Source organism: Mustela nivalis (assembly GCF_964662115.1).
Source record: "Mustela nivalis genome assembly, chromosome: 10".
In the NCBI taxonomy this organism is placed as follows: Eukaryota; Metazoa; Chordata; class Mammalia; order Carnivora; family Mustelidae; genus Mustela; species Mustela nivalis.
The window spans coordinates 1385091-1401195 of record NC_139029.1 but is presented as its reverse complement, the minus strand read 5'-3'; the positions used below and the strand labels follow the sequence as shown (position 1 = coordinate 1401195).

The window sequence follows — 16105 nt, the reverse complement described above, 5'->3', positions numbered from 1 at the left end:
GGGGTCCAGGCGACCGCGCGCGGCCGTTCTCCCCGAGGAGAGGAGCCTGCTAACGAGGCCCGTTAGCCCAGGACAGAGCCGCCAAGAGCCCAGGACAGGGGACCCAGGGGTGATGGCGGCGCAGCCTCTTGCCAAAGCCTCGGCCAGGTGCCGGGCAACAGAGAGGAAGGCCGCCTCCGCCTGTTCCCACTGGAGGGGCTGTCGGTGTCCCAGGCACCAGGAACCTGCTCAGCTGCTAATTAGAGGTTTTGGACAAACATGTTTTTCCTCCAGGATTTGGCTTAATTTTGAAAGAACAGGCCGAGAGAGGCCCCGCCCTGCGCTGCCCCCACCCCCACGCCCGCCAAGTTTCTGCCACCGTCTCAGCGGCTGCTTCTCCTGGAAACAGAGTCCGGGACATCTGCTCCTCCGTCCGTCCCTCCGTCCCCTTCCTGCGCTCCTGCGGCGAGGGTGTTCTGAGCGCCCTCCGTGGGGGGGTCTCCATGAGTCCTAATCGAGGGACCCCGGGATAAAGAGGGGCCCTGCCAAGCCTGGGGGGTGGGGGGAGAGGTGGGAAGCAGCCCCCAGACTCAGAATTCTGGTCGTTCTCCAAGGAACGTGCCCATCAGGTGTGCGAGGGGTAGGGGACCAGGAGAAGCTGCCGTCGGCCAGGGCCAAGCCCGCAAGGTAAGGGGCCCGGAGGCCAAGGCCCCCCCGGCCCCCACGGAAGGCTCTGCAGGTGGCCGTTCCGGGCTGGCGGGCAGGAGCCCCCTGGGGCTGCAAGGGGCTGCGGTGGGCAGGGGCCTGTCATTGTGGCTTTAGTGTCCTTCCTTATCAGATGGAATCCGGCTGCTGTGTGACTGTCCCCCTGAGCCCGGCTCTCTGGCATTCAGGCCCACTTCCTGTGCACTGAAAGCCAAGCTCTCCGCACAAAGGGCCGGCTCTTATCTCCGCCCCCTCTGACCCGGGCCTGCACAGGAGGCCGGCTCTGATTTCTGCCCCTGAGCAGCAGGTGAGAAAGTCTCGGGCAGGGAGAGCGGGGGCTCCCCTGGGGCTGAGGGCTCCCGGGAGGAGGAGGGGGCTGCAGGCTCAGCCGCTTCCTCTTCAGCTGGAGTAAGCCAAGGCGGGCTCCCTCCTTCTGCCCGAAGATCCCGGGGTCCTGCAGGGTCCGGGCTTCCTCAGGAGCGTCTCTAAACACCAGCCTCGCCCCCCTCCTTGGGCTTGTTGGTTTTCTCCCGTGGGACCGTGGGGTGGCTGCCGACAGAAAGGGCTGCGCAGCTTGCCGGCAAGGAGCCGGGGCTGGGTGGGCTGGTGGGGCAGGAGGCAGGGGACTAGAGGGGCCGCAGCTGGCGCGGAGTACAGGAGAGCAGGGGTTCTCTGCAGCTCTGCAGCTGGGCCCTGGGCTCAAGGTCAGGCAGCGGAGGGCAGCTCCAGCCAGGCAAGGGTTAAACGTGCCGTGTGACTTGACAAGTCCAAGGTGAAGTGGGTGGCCAGAAGTCTCAGAGGCGTCCTTAACCCCTCTTGGCTGAGAATTCCAGCTGTTGTTCTCCAGATAGCCCCGTCATCACTTGTCACGGAATCGGAGACGCGGCAAGACGGGCTGGAGCTCTTAAAGGGGCCGAGAGTCCGAAACCTTCCTCCCCTGGGGACAGGCTGCTTTCCCCAGCTGGCACCTGGGTGCGTCTCTTCCCAGCTGGAAGAGCTCAGCTCAGCCCCACACAAACCGGCTCTGCAGGCCAGCAAGGACTCAGGGTCAAGGCAATGACAAGGCCTGCATTACCCGCGGGAACCTGGGGCCCTCCTTAAGGACGTGCCTTCTGGAGCCTTTAGACTAGAAGTGCCCCTCTTCCCACGACCCACTCCTGACCCGCTGGGCTTGGCCGCTGGGAGGGGAAGGCTGGCGTCCCTGGGAGCTCAGCCACAGGGAGTCCTGCTCTGCCTCCTGTGCCAGCACGTGGGGCTCGTAGAAGGGCCACTTCCCGCTGGGCTTAAGGCTCCTTCCTCACTCTGGGTTGCTTTTACGCTGCAGTCAGAAAGGTTCTAAATGGTGAGTCGAGTGCCTTGGCGGCGCGAAGTCCTCCAACGTCCACGGTCACCCCGCTCTGCTCTCTGCCAGGCCCCGCGGGGAGGTGTGGCCCCAGTGAGCTGGCAGCAGCCCCAAAGAGCCGGCCGCAGTCCCAGCTCCGGGCTCCCCAAACTCTTTTCTTGCAAAACTGGACGCCCAGATCCAGACCATGGGGTGCTGGGGTTGCTAGGGGGTGGTGAGTGGGAAGGGCCCCATGCCAATGCTTAACCTTTTAGATAAAGAAACCAGAGGAGAGCACTCCCTACCCACACTCACAACACAACCCCCGCCCACCCTAGAGCTCTGAGCCCAGGGTGCCTCCCCAACTTCCCCTTGCACAGGGTAGTTAGAGCCCCCCGGTCCAGGTGGCTGCAGCCCTGCCCCCAGCACAGACCCTGAGATGCCACATTGTCCAGTATAGGGCCCCTGGGTGGGAGGAACAGGTGTGCACTGTCCTAAGCTGTGTGCTACAAGCTTCACAGAGCCGAGGTCAAGGCCTTGCTCCGGGGGTGTGTCCTGTCCCCTTCAGGGCACAGTTCCTGCGTCCAGTCTGGGCTCCCCCCACCGTGTTGGCTCCCCCCAAGACTGTGCCCACGCCCGGCTTTAACAGAACACGTCGGATGGCTTTGGGGACAGCCTGGGGACATGCTGAGCTCCACTGCTTCACGCGCACCGGAGGAGAAGCTGGCTCTGTGTTTCTTGCCTGTTTATGACAGGGAAACTGAGGCATTCAGGACCCTAGCCGGCTGCAGAGATGCAGCACCAGCTCTCGGTGGCCCCAAGTCCTTGCCACTCGAGACACCTGAGCCCGGTTCTGTAGGAGGGAGGGAGGGTTGTCCCAGGGTCTCAAAGAACTCACTCCCAGGACAAAAACGTGTCTGCATGGGACCCCGTCTGTCCCGGAGGAGGGACAGCATCCTGGTGACATGGGGGTCCACCGTGTCCCGTCGGCCCCAAGCAGGATGCGCAGCCACTGCCCTTGGACGAGGAAGGTCTCTGCACGTTTCCTACTGCCTTTGCGAGAACCCCCGTGGCCCTCGAGTGAGAAACCCGCCCCCACCGCAGGACGCTGGACTGACACAGCGGGTGGCCATCTTGGCCAGGAGGTGCCCCCTCCACCAGCCGCGATGCCGGCAGCGGTCCCCATCATCTAGTCAGTGGAGGCCGGATGCTGCAAGCAGCCCACCGTGCCCAGGACAGCCCCCACAGCAGGCCGAGCTGAACCCAAACAGCAGCAGTTCGGAGGTCAGGAAACCTTGATGACAGAACACTCAGGACCCCGTAGCCACAGCAGCTGGAAGTCGGAACCCCTCCTGGCCCCGCCGCCGGCACACCACACGGCCCAGGAGAGGCTTTGCTCTCTGGGACTCTGTGCCCAGATGCACAGTGCTTGGAGGCCAGAGATGTGGACCCAAAGCCGCGTCTGACAGCTTGTGCACCAAGAGAGCCCTCTAGGGTCACCATGCAGTCCCCAGAGACCCTGCTCCTGAACCCTGGGTGCCTGGGGCCCCCCACGCTCCACCAGAGCACCGGCCCTCCAGGGCGCTGTCCGGGCCCCATGTTGGGAGTGGCCACCCAGCAGGGAAGTGAGCTTCACCTCTGAAGCTCTGAGACACCTCCCCCCCGACGTGAGGCTTCCCCGACCCTCCTGCTGTCCCTCCCTCCTGGACAAGTGAACCGGATGTCCGGGGAGGGTACGTCGGGGGACTGTGGTGCCACCCCCGGCCCTTTGCGTGTCCCCCTGCCACCGTGACACGGCCTCCCAAGGGAGGTCCAGCTCGTCGCCTCCGACGCCGCAAGAAGTGGCTGTGAGCGGCGGGAAGGCCCCGGCCGGCGGAGGCCGGTTATCCCAGTAGCCAGAGCAGCGTCGGGCCACACGACTTACTGCCGGGGTAAGCAGAATTCTGGCCCCGGCCCCGCCGTGTTTGCTGGTCCCGACTGTGCGGACGGGGGTATCGAGAGAGCCTCCGGGTGTGTCATCGGGGAGGGTGGGGTGAGGGGACCGGGGGCCCGTGTCTGTGGAGATGGGGAGACAGGCGGGTGGCAGAGGGGTCCCAGCCGGAGGCCGTGGGCTGAGCTGTGGTCCCGCAGGTGGACCCAGCGCCTCAGAACCCACCCCTGTGGCGGCCCGAGGTGCTGCTTCCCCCTGAAGCAGGCATCTCAAGTGCGGAGTCTGGCGGGGGAGGGACGCTGGAGTTCTCACGAGGGTGCGGCTGGGGGCTCTGAGGGGACTCGATGCTGAGGGACAATTCAGGAAAAGAAGGGGGGTGTTGAAACAAAAGATTTGAACCACTGAATATTAGATTTAAAGGGTCGGCACCTGCCTGTCCGCCTTCAGGATGGGGTCTTCCTGCTGGCCCCAGAGACTTCGGGGTCCCTGGCCCACCCACGGTGTGCGCGGCCCTTTTGTCCCAGGAGGGTGGTCTGTGGTGGTCCGTGGTGGCCTGGAGGCTCTGAGAGCTCTTGTCTCTCTCAGACAGGGAGACTCGGTGCCAGCGAGGGCGCAGGAGACCCTCTCCTGTGCCCCAGCCCCGGCCCCAGCCCCGCTGTGGCCTCCTCTCCTGTCAGGGCTGGGGCCGCTTGTGGCGGCACAGAGCCAGAGGGCCAGGAGCCTGAGAGCTTCTGCGAGTCGGCGCCGGTGGGGACAGATGGCCGCGTCCCGGCCCCATCCTGCACCCTGGGCTCTGGCTCCCATGCAGGGCAGGGCCCCTTCCTTCTGCTCTTAGGATTAGCCCTTGGCGGGAGCTGCAAACACATGCAGGGGTGAGGCTCAGCGTGGGAGGGAAGTCATCACCTGGGCCATGGCCCTTGCCTGACTGGCCTCCAACCCCTTTTAGACGGCTCCATGGTCCCTACAGTGGGTTTAGCAGGGCTCCCCTAAGGTGTACGTCCTCCCAGAACCTCGGGACTCTCCTTCTTTGGAAGAAGGGTCTTTGTAGACACATGGGGAGAAGCCATGTGACCCCAGAGGCAGAGGTCGGAGTGTGGGGTCCACACCAGGACAGAGTCCCCTCAGGGTCCCCAGAAGGAACCGGCCCCGTGACACCTTGATTTCAGCTTTCCGACTGCAGCCCCGAGAGGAGACAAGAGCTCTGGTCTAGGCCTCCCTGTGCGTCGTTACAGCGGCCCTGGGACGCTAAGCCCGTCCCAGAGTGCTGTCCCAGGCTCAGGTGCCCCTGCGGGAAAGTCCCCGAGGCCAGTGGTCAGGGTCACAGAAGGGACTGCCCCGCTGTGTGTCCTACACGCACGTCAGCCGAGGGGAATCCCTACCCCATGGGGACGTCCACTGCTTTGGGTTCCCAAAGGAGTGCTGACCACCAGGACAGTGCCCGCCCTGACACTATGTCTCCCTGGGGAGGGGGGCGCCTGACGTCGCGCTGAGAGCCCCCTCGCTCTGCTCTGTGGGGCTGGTCACCCCACGGGGGGCTTTGGGCTTTGCGCCTTGCAGGCAGCCAGAGCGCTCCTGGGAGCTACTCTCTGTGTCCCTCAGAGAGGGTCTGGGGGTTTGGGGTAACCACCTTAAGAAAGCGTTTTCCTGAAGTCAGAACACAGAGAGCAGGGCCCCAGAAGGGGTGGGCTGGTGGGGCGCCCCGTCCGAGGGGCTGTGGCTCCCTCTGTGTGTGGCCCCCCCAGAGTGAGACGTGGACCCCTCCCCGGTAGCTGGGGACTGCGCCCAGACCCTGGGGGCGTCCTTCCACAGAGCCAGTGGCACTCCCCTGGTGCGGGCCCCGGGCCTAGGGCCCAGGCTGTCCGGCTCCCAGCCCAGGGGATGAGGACCGTGGAGCCGTTCCTCAGGGAAGGGAGGAGTGAAGGGGTCTGTCGCATCTGTGTCTTAGAATGGCCCCCAGCCCGGCAGCAGCGTGGGGCCTGCATGGCGAGGCTGCCTGGAGGCTGCTGGGGGCTTCCGACAGAACAGGGAAGGGCAGCGCCCAGGACAGCCAGGACGAGCTCCGGGGAGGAGTGCGGCGGGTCCGGAGGGGCCCGCCCCGCAAAGCCCCTTCCCTGGAGCACCCAGTGCCCCCCACCCGGCTGGGAGACTCCTGCCCTGGACCACCCCACCCCCCTGCAACCATGGCGTGGCCGGGGAGGGGGGACAGGTCGCCAGAGACACGGTGCTCTGTCCAGGCTGCGCCAAGCCAGCTCCAGGCTGTTTCTCTGGCCGGAAGGTGAGTGTCCAGGCGCGGCCAGCCCCCCTGCCTGCGAGGCCTGCCCCCCGGGGCTCCCAGGCCAGAGTCCTTCTTCAGCCTAGGCCTCCCTTCCATCCCGAGACTAGGCAGAGCGTGAGCGCCCCCTCGCCCCCTTTCCCAGGACGCTGTCCCGGCTTCCCGGCCTGCCTGCGGCCCCAGAGCCACAGGGAGGTTCTGCACACGCTGAGCTGGGTCCGTCCGCAGCTCTTGAAGCTGGAAAGGCCTCTTGACGTCATTACCTAAGCTGTCGCGTTGTACCTGCCTTGCCAGAAGCTGCAAATACTCAGGGAAAACGTGCTCTTTGCTGACGAGGTTCAGGATGGGGTCTCCCAGCTTTACTGCCCCGGACGAAGGGCCGTCAGACCTGCTGGGAAGCCTGCGCCCCGGGGCCCCTGCACGCCCTCCAAGGGGCTCTCCCTGGTTCTGCACCGTTGGTCCCCAGCCCCTGGGTCGGGGCAGGCATTCCCTGGCTGGGGCTGGTGGGGTGCCCCCTGGTCCTCACGAACTGCCCCCCGGGGGTCCCAGGGCAGAAGCCCCTCCTGAGAGCAGGAAGGAGATGTTCTCCCATGTCGGTGAGCCAGAGACGGCCCGTCAGCCTGCAGAGCGGGATATGGGCTCGGGCTGTGCAGGGGCACGAAGGTCAGACTCAGACCCTGCCCGCTGCAGCCTGAGCCTTCTACCTTCCTTCCGACCTGTCCTGAGCCCCGGCGGCCGATTCACAAAGATCCCTTGGGGGTGGCGGGTATCTTGTCACTTTCGGGCTCACGGTGGCCCCAACCGACACCATGAAGGAACAGGGTGCTTGTGCCGGGGCTCCCCAGGGCTCCTGGGTGCTAAGTGCCAAGAGAGACCCCTGGCCCAGGGATCCCAGACCAAGAAGGTGACAGCAGCACCTCATTTCTGCACCCAACGCACACAGTGTGCACCAGCAGGAGGCCCACCGACATCCCCGGACCACTCCCTGTGGGATGCTGGGTTGCCCCAGGCCTGTGGGCCAGCTCCACCCCGCTGCTCCCCACGGCCGTACGGGACCCAGAACCCAGTCGGGGGGCATTTCCTGGGAGCCAGTGGCTGCCTGGAATGCTGCCCCACAGCCCCCCGCCCCCTGCCCACACCGGCCAGCACCTTGCTCTTGGCACCCAGGGGCCCGGACACCCGACAGCCTGGAAGCGGAGCCCCATCTCGGCAGAGTCTGAGCCGCGGGAGTGCCACCAAAGTGAGCCACACGCCAGAAGTCCAGAGCACCGTAAGCCCCGACTCTCAGAAATAAGGCGGAATTTTCTTTCATTTCTGTCCCGGGATCGGCAGGGATGGCGGGTCCCCAGCAGCGAGGTCTGTGTGGAAGAAGGTCTGTGTGCACGGGGTGAAAGAGGCCGGGTTCCGGGGGACAGGTTGCTCTGCCGGGTCCTGGGCGGCGTCTGGGGAGAGGCTAGGACCTCAAGGGTGGGGGTTCCTGCGTGCATGGCCTGCCTGAGACGTCTGGCCGCCCCGGGTCTCGGAGGACAGAGGGGCTCACAGACCAGCAGGACGCCCCAACCGCTGGCCTCAGAGTGCGTCCAGGGCCAGGACCGGCCAGCGAGAGCTCACTGCCCTGTCCACAGGCCGCAGGGGCTGGGCTTGGCCAGGAGTCTCGACTGTTTTTAAATTCTGCTTTTACAAGGAGCGGGAGCTTTACAGGCTCTTGAGGGGAAGAGAAGGAGGCAACTTGAGTCCGTCGTCGATGGCTGATCCCAGGCCTCCACTTCCTCTCTCTCTGGGCCCCAGGGGCAGCCTGGTGAGCACCCGGTCTTCACAGACAAGCACTCACCCGCACGCACACACACACGCCCTGCCACATGCGGCACACGCGTGTGCACCCTCGGAGGGCCCCCCACTCCGGTTGGCCCCGCTCCAGCTTCATGGAGGGATGCGGCGCTCCCACACGCCTCCAGCCTCACGCCCGTCCCGCTTCTGGCCTCCCTGCATTCTGGTCCCTTGGTGAAGAGCCCGTGGGGTTGTACACACGGTCTGGGGCCACCCCCACCGTGCTGTGTGACAGACCCCCGCATCCGGCCTCTGTCCCTCTGAGACTGTGACAAAGTGTGTCTGGGGACTGGGGCCGTGCTTCCTAGCTGTGGTCGCAGACGAAGCTGACGGGGAGACGTGCGGGCAATGTCCCCTCTCGACGGTGCCCCCCGCACACCCCCGCCCTGGGCCTGGCCTCCCCCGGCTCCTCGAGGGCCCGACTGGACCCGGCGGAGCAGGTGTAGCTCGGAAGCTCTTGCTGTCACGGCGGTGGCGGGGTGTGGAGGGCGGGTCTCTGAGTCACCTGGGCTGGGGGAGAAGCCTGTAGAGGGATGGATGGCGATCAAAGAACTTCGTCTCATCTCGGGAGGACCTTTGTGCGGTGCTGGGAAGGTGGCTTCCGCACGAGGTGCTGCTTTAGGAAGGCACGTCCGCGTTATCGAACCTGCCTGCCTGCTCGCGGTCAAGGTGGACAGAGGCAGACTTTGCGCCCTGGCCTGGTGATAACGATGGCCCGGGCCGCCCTTTCCTCGCAGGTGCGCCGTCAGCCCCGGGGCCCTACCCCGCACCTCCTGTCAGGCGCCCTGTGGGCAGCCCTGCCTCAGCCTCTCCAGGCCGCCCCGCACAGATTCTCAGACAAGGGCACACGAGGGACGCTCACAGACACGCGGGCACACTCAGGGCACCGCCCCGCATTCAAATTCCCGGGGACCTGTAGGATCAGGTCCTTAACACACAGCAATTTACTCTCCTGTCTTGGCCGGATTTACGTGTTTCCTTAAATTCTGTGTGCCGGAGCCTCCCACCACGGCCCCGCAGTACCGCCTACCGACCGTAGAGGGCGCGGCGCACACCCGCGCAGCTCAGCCTGCAGGAAAGAGGAAGCAGGTCTCTGCTGAGACCGTACCTGGCCACTGCGCGTGTGAGTCCTGAGCACCTTCCCCGAACGGGCAGCCTCTACTCTCCCCCTTCCTGGCCCCCTGCCATGTGTAGGCAGGGTCGCGCTGAGTAGGACGGTGGCGGCCCTGAGTCACTCAGCTGTGCCTCCCAGAGGGGGGAAGCCCCGCTTGTCTGACCCCTGCGGCACCTGTCTCAGCTTCCCTCCAGTGCGGGCGGAAGAGGCCAGCGCTCTGGGGAGGGTCGTCTGAAAGCCACGGGACGAGCGCAGGCCTGCACGCGGACAACGGCTCCTGGGGACGTCAGACGGGTGCTCAGCCATCCCCCCACCCGCCGCCCACTCTATTCCTGGAGCCGGGGACCGGCCAGCAAGACGCCCACACTGGGAGGCTTCTCTCCCCGTCTGTCTGGCTCCCACGCTCTCTGCACCTGCGTCGATGGGCTCGGACTTGTGCCTCGGCTCTGCTGGAGCAGGAGGTGAGCCACTGCCCACATCATTCCCCACTGTTCCCCCCTGTCCCCAAGGCCAAGGCTCCGGAGCCAGAGAAGGCAGGACTCTTTGGAATAAGTGTCCAAGCACTGGGCTCCGGGGCGGCTCGGTTGGTGAAGGGTCTGTCCACACTGGGCTCCTGGCTCAGCGGGGAGCCTGCTTCTCCTCCGTCTCTACCCCCCCCCCCACTGCTCCTGCCCCCTCTGTCTGTCTGTCTCTCTCCCAAGCACGTCAGAAGAAAACTGGCTGGTTTTGACTCACCCTTCAAATATCGAGTCTTATTGCCAGCTTCTAATCTCGCCTTTGACCTTCAGAGGGAGCAGGAGGACCCCATGCAGAGCCACGTGTCCACGACCTCCTCCCAGGGGACCTCCTTGTTCCTCTACCCCTGCTGGGCTGCAGGGGGGACAGGGAGGCGGCCTTTGGAGCTGCCGGGCCCCTGACCACACACCCTCGTTCGCAGATCCTGCAGAAGCGCTCCTGGAGGAACGTCCTCCCAGCTTCTCCCGCAGACGGCGGAAGCGGGGCACGCCTGGGCCGGGATTGCTGCGTGTCACGGCGGACGCGACGCCACGTTAGCAGCCACTCGGGGCCTTAAAATTGTGCATGAATTTTAAAATGTGAGTGAATTAATTATGGAGCTCAGAGGCTGTCCTTTCTCATCCCCAGCTGTGTTTTTCCAGGGGGGTGGGCAGCGTGCTGGCCGCAGGCACAAACCCCTCGGCGTTTCGATTACTTTTTATTATCACAGATCTTTCAAGGAGCAGGCAGGAAAGACACCCTCTATCGCTCCCCGGCGTGCTTTCAGCGTCCGGACGGTACGCAGAGCTTACCCATCTGCTCTGGGTACTGGCGCTTTGGAAATGTGGTTTTGGGGATTCCCCACCCTACAAGGACGTCCCAGGCCACGTGGGATTGCTGGCAAGGACGGAGCGAAGAACCCCAGGTTGGGAAGGAAGTGATCTACCTGGGAGTGCGTGTGGACGCGGGAGCGTGTGTGTGAGTGTGTGTGCGCGTGTGTGCGCGCGACGGGCCGAGGCTTCCTCTCCCACACTGTCGGGTGGACGTTGGAGAAGCAGCAGCAGCAGCCCGGCACGAAGAAAGAGGAAACCGTGACGATGAAAAAAATCTGAAGGAGATAATTTTCTCCAAAACCACGCACAAGCTCGCACAACACCCCGCCGCCTCGAGACCCGGAACAAGTCTGAGAAAGCGGTAGGTTCGCAACCTGACGAGAGGGAGCAGAAGGGAGCTCGCGAGATGCTCTCCATACAGTTATTAAAAGTCCTATACGTGTCTTCCCTTGTAATTGAATTTCACCGCATAATTGAAGAAAAGCCACACAAAAAAAACTTGCAGTAAAAAACCGGGGTATAATTTTCTTCAATCAACTTCGGTTCATGACTGCAATTACCCCGAACCCTTTGCGAGTCTCGCTGTGGCGCTCGGGGCCGGGCTGGGGCCGCCGTGGGTGGCGCCTTTCATGTGCTTCTCAAACCCTTCTTTATTGTAAGGTTTCAAATTAGCGCTAGCAGCAATGAGCAAATTTGATAATTCGATCTCAAATTAGTTAATGTAACGTGCCAGTAACCACTAACTAGTGCATTACAAAGAGGAAAATGTATCTTTTTGGGGTTGGGATATAAAGTTAACCAGCCTGTCATTTTGCCTTTGGAAACTTTTTTGGTCTTTATTAAAAGGAAATAATCCTATCAGGAGCGAGCGTCCCTCGCGGACCGGTGGTGCTGGGGTGAGGAGGCCGGGCTGCGTGGCAGGCTGGGCGCCCGTGACGCTGGCCCCGCCAGGCCTGCCCTCCGAGAGCGTCCCTGAGCCGCCGGCCCGGAGGCCAGGCCCGGTGAGGAGCCGGGAGGCCCGGGGGACCCGCCCCTGGGGCGGCTGTGCAGGGGGAAGCTGGTTCCTGACGGAGAAGTCGGATCTGGGCAGAAGTGAGAGGCTGCGGGAGCCCCCGACACCCTCCCTGGAGACGCCTGTGGTCTGTGCCTTCACCTGAGGACCCTGGCCCGGAGGGCCTGCACCCAGCTTAGTGGCGGAGCCCGCGGCAAGAGACCGGCGCCCAGAGAGACGGCGCACCTGGCTGTCCCCTGCCCCACCCCATCGGTGAGGATCCTCGGCAGGGTCAGGGCCGGCCCGGAACGTCCTCCTCAGCTCATCACTTGTTGCTCCCCCGCAAGTGCCAGCGGCGTCCCCAGGGATGCTGTCAGAGGAGCAGAGCCACGGCGGCAAACATCCCCGCGTCCCGCCGAACTGCACCCCTGCACCTGGCCACTCTGTGTCCCCCCACACAGCATCCCTGCTTCCCACCTCACTGCACCTCTGCATCCGGCTGCACTACACCCCCTGCGTCTCGCCACACTGCACCCCTGCATCCCACCACACAGCTCCCCTGCATCACACCGCATGGCACCCCTGAGTCCTGCCTCACTGCCCCCCGCGTCCCGCCGTACTGTACCCCTGCATCCTGCCGCACCGCACCCCTCCTCTCCGCCACACTGCATCCCTGCTTCCAGCCCTGCGCTATTCACTCCTTTTCTCTTCCCCGCCCCTCACCTTTCTGGTTTCCTCCCCATGTTTGGTGGACACTGTGGTTGTGTATCGGGCACCCATTCTTCCTGGAAGCTGGACGCTGGGACCTGGGAAACCTTTCCCTGGGAGCTCTTTCCGGATGGACCTGACCTGCGTGTCTTGGAAAAGGACGGTTTCCTCCGGAACGCAAGCCCGGCGGCCCCCTCCCCCGTGGCGTGGGGCAAACGCCCCCCGTAAAGCTGTGAAGAGGGCTGGAAAGACTTTCGATAGCTTCCCCATGGCCCTGAACTTGCTCCTCTAATCAGAGCTGAAAGGTCCCTCCCCGCCCCCACTCAGCCTCCGTCAGTGACAGACGACCCTGCCTGAAACGGTTTAGAAGGAACAGGAGAAGCTCTTTATCTGTGTGGCCCGGACCCATTCGCTCCGGCAGAAAGCCCCGGCCCCTGTCCGGCTGAAAGCCGTGGCTTGTTCTCTCATCTGATGGATGAAAGGAATTTGGAAGCCTGATACCGTCCCCTGAGATGTCATTCCAGCCCTCAGATACCTTCTCCAGGCCGGGCCACCGCCGCTTGCAGCATCCTCTCTGCCCCCCGTCGCCGCGGGCCCTCACCTCGGAGCCATGCTCTAATCAATAGAAACCAGAGTGACCCGGGGGGGTCTCCAATTGGTCGACCAGGAAAGTAAAAACATGATTAGAAATGAAGTCGCTGGGGATGCTCTAAATTGGAAGCCTTTGAAACCGGCCCAGGCAGATCGGCTTTCCTTCATGGGGGGGGTTCTTGTCAGTTTTCATGTAAATGAAAAAGATGAAAAATATAAAAGACAAAGCCTGTGACCCCTCCTCTCTGGGCTGTGCGGAGACAGGGCAATGTTCTCTTGGCTCATTAAAAAAGTACAACAAAGAACAACAAATTGTTAAGTGTTTCCTCTTAAAAAGAACAAAGAAAAAGCCGCAGGTCTTAATGCTTCTTATTGATGGCTCCTAGATGTGCCCATGTCCTTCAGCTAGACGCGCCTCCTTGGCCAGTCCTCTTGGTTTTATTCCAAACCCCCTTCCACCAGGCACCAGCCCACCCCCCCATAATAACTCAAACAAACTTTAAAATCTATAGATGCGTTCCAGGGTGATGGATTTGCCCCTCTTCCTGAAACTCAAATATAAATCCCCAGCCTTCTGCAAAGTAACCACGGCAGCTTGATTTATCTGGGCGGCTGCGCCATTGCCCTGCAGACTCGCAGAAACTTGGAAAGCCAAAGAATGCAGGGGGGGGGGAGGGAGGGAGGGAGGGAGGGAGAGGGCTAGAGCGAGCATCTCCCAGGCCCTGTTGGGGTTCCCGCCAGCCCCCCAGGGGCTTTCCCCAGAGCGGGGAGGGAGGGGCCGCTCAGGGCAGGCTCAGGAGCTCAGTCAATCCGTCGCTGCCCGGATGTCACTAATCTGCACGTTCCTCTTCTCGTGTGATGTTACCATCGCTTTATCATAAATGGGCTATGAAGACATTTGGAGCTGCTACTGTTGTAATCGATCCAAGATGAATAGGGGCGCAGCCTGAAAGAAACTCCCCGCTTCCTGTCCCATCTGTCTGCCAGACCGTGGCCGTGGGTCAGGGACACCCTCCCTCCAGGCTGGTAAGTGCAGAAAACGAAGCAGCTGAACCCGAACCAGAAGATCAAAGCCCAGGAGAGGAGGAGGAGGGTCGAGTCTTCTGAGAACAAACGGCCCGGGGGCCACGGCGATTAGGGGGAACAACACAAAACCCCAACCGTCCTCCATCCACAGAGAGAGAGAAGAGCCGGCAGGTGACGTCGGCTCCAGCGCTGTGTGGACACAAGGAGGTCGGGGGCTTCGCCAGGTGGGGGCTCAGATGTTGGAGGTCCTTGTCCTTGTGGCTCTGTGACCGGCGGGCTCTGGGTCATGGGCTCAGCCTCCGGAGACAGACACGCTCCCGCCCCGCACCGCCCCCCCCCCCTCTCCAAGGCCAATTTAAAAACAGTCTTGGCCATGACAGAGTCGAGAAGCGCCAGGAGGAGTGGTGCTGAGTGGCTGAACTCACACTCTCGGTGGCCTCGGCCCACGGTGCCTGCCTCCCAAACATCTTCCTCTCCCACTGCGTAAAGTGTCCTGTCACCCTCCTGAGGACCCCCGCGCCCAAAGCTTCCCGGGCCACCCCAAGACTCAGGCTTTCCTTTCCTAGATTTGAGGGACGGTGAGGTGGCTGGTCTGTCTCTCGACGCCCATCCCCTGCGGGGAGGAGGGAGTGTTCCCGGGAGCCGGGTCCACGCCTCCGAAAACCAAGTAGGTGGACCCGTTTCCCGGTGCCCCACACTCGATGACTCATTAATTACATTTTATATTCAAATGGACGAAACCCGCACCCCGGCCGCGTCTCGCCGGACGGCAATAAATCGCAGCCGGGAGCGCTAACAGTGCTCACATTTACTCCTGTTAATTCTTCCTGTTTCTGGAGGCTGGGCCGGGTCCAGCCTCGCGGCGTTACAAGCTTTCCTGCTGGAGAGCGAGGCCCCAGGCTGCGCTCCAGTCCCAGCTGGCAGCTAATACCTTCACACATTCACAGATCCCAGGCCGGGGCAGCGGGGAGCCCAAGGTTTGCTGGGGTCAGCCCGTGGCAGGGCCCGGGCCCCGGGAAGCCCTGCCATCCCGGGGGGCGCCCAGGGTGGGAGCCTTAGCGGCCGCACCAGCCCGCTCCTTCTCCTTCGGGGAAAAAGTTTCTGTCCACGTTTGATTCATCTTTCCGCTTGGTTTCTGTGCTCCGGACACTGGTGGGCAGGGCCGCGAGCATTTTCTTGGGCTGACCTTGACCTCCTGGAGCGGTGGCCAGGTTTGCAAGCACGGAGCTCCTTCCTCTCTAAGGCTTCTGGTAAATCCGTTGGTGGTGGCTGGCTGCTGTGCTCTCCCTTTCTGACTCACAGCTTCGGGGCTGACTAATCCTGAAGGCCAGCGTGGGTCCGGCTTCAGGGGTCCCCAGGGCAGAGCGGAGTGGTGAGTGTCCCAGGAACAGCGCAGGGGACATTCCTTTCCGAGGACTGCTCTGGCCTCACTGTGCAACCCCTCGTGGGCAGGAGGCCGCGGATGAGGCCACGGAAACCCCATCCCCTTCAGCGTCACCGCGTGGGGAGGGCACTGACCACGGCAGGACGGGGTGCCCCAGGTCCCCCCGCTGGCTTGGGAGACTCCATGTGGAACGCGGCCCCGGCTCGGTCCTGGGCCGCCGTGGGGGAACACGGCTCCTTCCGCGGGGCCGCTCAGCCCTCCAAGAGTCCTTCTGTGCACACGCGCACGCTGCACTTTCCACGGTGTCCGCCCGAGCCACACGCGGCGTGTGTGTGAGTGTACACGGCTGTGTGTGTGTGACTTGAAAGCCTCTCTCCCTGCATGTCAGGATCACACGTGTTCAAAATCCAGGCACACTTTTCAGAAGTTATTTCTGGAAAAATGTTGAATCTCATAACAGCAATAAAAGGAAAACACTGCCTCAGCCAACATAAATGTCTCTTTGGAACCCGTTTGAAAAGCCCTGGAATATTTGTGTGGGGTTGAAATTCCAGCCTTCGGAGCAGAGCAGGGCGGCCGTCGGCGGGCTTCGCGGCGAGGACGGACGGTCTCTCTCTGAAGGGCCCTCACTGAGCTTATCCGTTGGGGGGAACCTGCTGGCCTCGGGCTCCTGGATGGGCTCAGGATGCCTTCCACCGAGGGAGAGATGCGGACGTCAGACACAGCTCGGGGTGGGGGTTGTTGGGACCCAGTGGGCAAGGGCGGGTGGCCAGCCTCCAGGACCAGCCGAGGCAGAGGGTTGGGGGCGGCCTCCTGCCTCACAGGGTCCTACGACCCCACACCCCAGGGCCAGTGCTGCCGAGCATCTCACGGCCTCGTCAGTGGCTCACCTGCTCCCAGCGTGGCCAGAGTGTGGACTCTGGGGCTCA

General features: G+C 63.2%; 2 protein-coding genes and 1 long non-coding RNA gene across 13 annotated transcripts in view; 1 reads left to right on the top strand and 2 right to left on the bottom strand.

Annotated features, from left to right (window-relative positions):
* Positions 1-16105, bottom strand: part of PRDM16 (PR/SET domain 16) — a 292797-nt gene that overhangs the window by 85313 nt on the left and 191379 nt on the right. The gene's annotated exons all lie outside the window — the stretch shown is intronic.
* Positions 1-16105, bottom strand: part of ARHGEF16 (Rho guanine nucleotide exchange factor 16) — a 203003-nt gene that overhangs the window by 122113 nt on the left and 64785 nt on the right. The gene's annotated exons all lie outside the window — the stretch shown is intronic.
* LOC309842829 lies at positions 4-15671 on the top strand. Of its 4 annotated transcripts, XR_014299789.1 has the most exons (5): positions 4-666; positions 818-991; positions 9332-9609; positions 10086-10242; positions 10374-15671. It is a non-coding gene; the product is annotated as an uncharacterized lncRNA (long non-coding RNA). The 4 variants fall into 4 exon arrangements; XR_014299790.1 differs by having other exon boundaries at positions 18-991; XR_014299791.1 differs by lacking the exons at positions 4-666; positions 818-991 and adding an exon at positions 1309-3936.